The sequence below is a fragment of the Haplochromis burtoni genome, unplaced genomic scaffold (genome assembly GCF_018398535.1).
Source record: "Haplochromis burtoni strain Fernald_Lab_line unplaced genomic scaffold, NCSU_Asbu1 Contig_505, whole genome shotgun sequence".
Lineage (NCBI taxonomy): Eukaryota > Metazoa > Chordata > Actinopteri > Cichliformes > Cichlidae > Haplochromis > Haplochromis burtoni.
This window is the reverse complement of record NW_024582866.1, coordinates 61,397-66,169: the sequence shown is the minus strand read 5'-3', so window position 1 is coordinate 66,169 and position 4,773 is coordinate 61,397.

Here is a 4,773-nt window from a genome sequence, read left to right as displayed (position 1 = left end):
GTCAGTCTGCTGTTGTAGTTATCATAACATAATTGTTGATGTAGGTTACAAATAAGTCTTATATTGATTTGAATTTGTTGTGCTATGCTGTTTTGTTCACTGTGGCTTTGCAGGCTAATTTTTGTTGTGTTTTGTAGGAAAACCAGCCTACAAAATGCAGGAATGTGATCCAGACTGGGCCCCTCTATCAACCTGGGTCATACAGAGTTTAAATCTGCTACCACAGCCAGATTTGATTGGTTAAGAGAGAGAGCGAGATCAAAACAGCCACGAAAAGTCTGCATCTATGTGCCCAAGTGTTGTATTAAAGCAATCAAGTGATGAATAACTGTTTTCCAGTATGTTGTTTTGATATGTTTTTTTTGTTGCATTGTTGATTTGTTTTTCACTGAAGCAGCTAATAAAGCTGATGGATTTTTACAATGTTGCCTCTTTCCTGTAAGATTCTATAACAGAATGAAACAATAATGCCAGTTATAAATAAAGACAATAAATTGAATGAATTATGAAAGACTCATTATTTTCTTCTATTAGATCTGAAAATGTTGTGTAACACTACAACCTGAAACGACAAATAGATGCGTTTGCCTGTACAGGAGATAAAGAAAAAAAAAATTAACAGCTGTGAGATGGAATCGTCCAAATCACCAAAGTAAACTGGACCTGGGCTTGTTGCAGGGATCTGAAGTTACTAAACATTTGAGTGTATGCACTCACACTTAGGACCATATAATAATAAATATTTGCGTGATCATCATCATCATCATCAACTTTATTTATAAAGCACTTTAAAACAACCACAGCTGACACAAAGTGCTGTACATTGGAACTGTAAAATAAAATTACATGAGAAATAAATAAAAACTAAATAAAAGAGTGAAATCATTAATTAAATAACTACTTCAATTAAAAGAGAAACTAAGTCTCACTGAGGTTAAAAGCCAAGGAATGAAAGTGGGTTTTAAGACGTGAAGGGGCCTCTCTAACGTGCACGGGCAAATTGTTCCATAATTTAGGAGCCACGATAGAGAAGGCCCCGCCCCCTCTGAGCTTCCTCCTGGATCTCGGTACCTCCAGGAGCAGCTGGTCAGCTGACCTGAGAGACCGACAGGGTGTGTGGGGATGAAGAAGCTCAGAGAGGTAAGGCGGGGCAAGACTGTGCAGGCATTTAAAAACAAACATAAGAATTTTAAAATGAACTCTAAAAGGCAGCCAGTGCAGAGGCCAGCACGGGGCTTATATGCTCTCTTTTTCGAGTCCTTGTTAGGAGTCGTGCAGCCGTGATGAAAGTCGGGCAGCATGCTAACGTCGTTACTCCACTCTGCTCGTATGAGTCTAACCCTTTCACTCCTTTGATTTTTCCCTCGTACTTTGTTTTTTTTTGCCTTTTTGTCAAGTCTGTCTTTGTACAGACCTGCCGTGTTCTCTGTCGTTTTGTACATAACTGTTTTTGTGGCAAATAAAATGCAAGTAGAGATTAAAACTGCAGAATTAATGATTACCGGTGCTGGAAATGCTAGCGCTTGATGCAGTGTTTTGATTTTGTTGCCACTCGTACCCACAATGCAATGTGCGAAAGTCACGTGGTCTGTCAATCCCTATACATAAACCAATCAATGCACTCAAAGTCTCAGGCAATTCCTTCGTCGCCAACTCATACTTCAGTCCCTCATTCAGGCTGTTCAAGAAAGCTCTCCGGAGCGCTTTTTCCTCCCAACCCGTCTCCTCAGCCAGGATCCAGAAATCCACAGAGAAGTCAGCGACACTCCTCCGGCCCTGCTTCAAGGTAAACATCCTATGTGCTGCACTATCAGGGTTAATTCCTTTATCAAAAGCACTTCGAAATTTACTCAAAATGTCAGTGTAAGAAATTTGAGGCTGGGAGTTTAGGACCACTTGCCCACTGCAAGGCTCGTCCTGTCATAAGCTGTACCATCAAGGTTATCTTGGAACAGTCAGTGGCATAAGCCTGAGGCTGCTGCCTAAAGATGAGGGCACACTGCATTAGAAAACCTCTACTTTTATCTAATTCTCCTGAAAATTTCTCCGGAATAGGCAATGTATGTTCACGCTGTGGCGTAGGAGGTGAGGGGGGCAGTGGGCAAGCAGCAGCGACACTAATAAGAGGTAGCGATGGTAAGGCCCCCCAGTAGCCCCAGGTGGGGATTGCAACATACCTTTTAGCTCCGTCACAGCCTGGATTAGCGCCGATTGCTCCTTGGAGAAGTGGTGTAACATTTTCTCATGGCATTCTAGCAGCTGCGCCTGGAACGACAGCTCGCGCCGCAGAGGCTGGAACGTTCTGTTATAGTGAATGGAATTAAAGGACTCGGGTGCAAGACTCCTTACAGAGTGACGGTGAATTTATTTACAGTGAAAAATAAAAGCAACAGTTCGAGTTTGTAATCCAAAGGGCAATGCAGTGATAAGGTGACTCCTCCCCGCTGTGACAGTGCAGTGATAATCCAAAACAACTTCCTCTTCTGTCCGCTCCTCCTCCGTTCCCTGGATCCTGGAGGCAGATGAGAAAGACACATGCACGGTGATTGAATCGTTCTCTCTCGTTCACAAACTGGGTACACTAAATCGCAGCTACGCTATCCGGTTTAGCTCAACGTTCCAGCGTTGGCTGTGACCCGACTGCACCGTTAAATAAGTCTGCTTCAGATTAGTAGCAGCCGGCGAAGTGATTAAGCACAGGTGCGGCGATTCCAGCTTGGGACACTCCCCCTGGGTCAGCTGCCGTTCCGTGCCATGGCTTCTGGAAGTACATGTTCCCACATACAAACAAACACACACACACACACACACGCACAGGATGGAGAGGAGAAAACCACAAAGTGCACACAAACACAACCAAAATTGGCAAAGTGACCGGTGAGGACAGTCTGGCCGTGACAGATTGTCCTCATCTTGGACAACATCTGCCACTCAGACACCACCTTAACAGGCTGTCTCACGAAACACTGCTTTACTCCTCAAGATGTGTAGCATGGTCCCATTGATGAAGAGAAACACAGCAGGATGCTGTAATTGGAGCAGAAGACAACAGAACCTCCAGTATCCCTCGGTACTGCTGTTGAATAGTGGCATTGGCCTGAGATTGAGTGCCATAACACATGTTTAGGAGCAATTTGTGGAACCACCTTAAAAATCTGATACCTGTTAAGAATTTTATCCATATATAATATCATTTTCAGCTGTTAGAAAAAACAGCCAAGGCCTAAAACAAACCATTAGCATTTTTACACTCATAAAAAAGAGCCGATTGAGTCTTCAGTTCAAATGTCAAAACGCCCTTTGTCAGGGTTGAGCAGATAAGAAGCACCCACTCATCTGAAGGGTTTGTCCACATTCATGTGCATTTTAAGAACTTGGTCCTCACACCCACTTCACGTCACGTGTAAGTACAGCAAATCAAACTATTTTATATGATGTAATCCTTATTTCGACACAGTGATCTGTTGTTCAAAGAGAATTTTCGTGGTCTTCTTTATCCAAATGTGGCTGAACGTTTCTTTCTGACTTCTGTTGTTCATGTATTTGAAACTCCCCTTTTGTAGAACCTGTCAGGTTCTGTGAGCTAGTCTTTGTCTGGAAACAGCCTGTCCCTACAGTGTTAATGTCAGGTTCTGGGTAACTTATCGTCGTGACTCAGGAATAACCTGCTGTTTCTGTGATGTTAACAAAATAAATGCTCAACTCAAAGCAATCTAAAAAAAAAAGTAATTAATAATATGTGTAATAATTTGAATCTTTTGTAGCATCAGAAATAAACGTACAATTAGGCCTCAGCTGGCAGTTTCATTGCCATGTGAGGCCAAATTGTTTTATGATAGATTAAGTCCAGTCTCATATGAAAATGTGCAGCTGTTGCTGTCGGTCCCTGAGTCGCGGATGAAACTCAGAGGAGACAGAGCGTTCACAGTTGAGGCTCCAATGCTTTGAAATAACCTTCCCCTCCATATTAGACAAGCATCATCAGTTCAGGTCTTTAAGTCCAGACTGAAAATCTATTTTTATTCCCTGGCTTTTAACTCTGTAGGAAACTGAAACCTTTCTCATAAATTTTATTGTATTGTTAACTGTGTTAGTTTTCTTGATTTGTGTTGTTCAGCACTTCGGTCTGCCTGGTGCAATTTTTAAAGTGCTATACAAATAAACGATGATGATAATAATTCATTATTATCAGGAAGTCCTAAAAACTCACTGAAAAGCCTTCAGTTAATCCAAAATGCTGCAGCAAGAGCCCTGACAGGGACTAGAAAGAGAGAGCAGATTTCTCCTGTTTTGGCTGTCATGTGAAGGCTGTGTGCAGGCAGGAAAAGGACCCAAAACACAGACTCTCGGAAACAAAAGCTGAACTTAAATACAGCTTTAATGCTGGACGGCAAAACACAAAAGTGGCTGAACTAGAACACAAAACAAACTAACTCAGCAGACACCACACACAGGAAGATGTGGGTAGATCACGACCCGGACACAGAAACACAGGGCTTAAATACACAGAGGGAGCAATCAGGGAATGAGTAACAGGAGGGAAACACAGCTGGGGTAAATCAGGCCTAATGAAACAGGGGAAGCAAAACCAGATACATTAACATGAGACACGGACCTTCAAAGTAAAACAGGAAACATAACACAGACTAGACACGGGGTAACAGCAGACAGGGGAGACAGCAACTATGGAACAGAGAACAGAAAACAGAAGGCACAACTCTGACAAAGAAACCAAAACACTAGAAATGATAAATACAGGCAAAAATCAAAGTA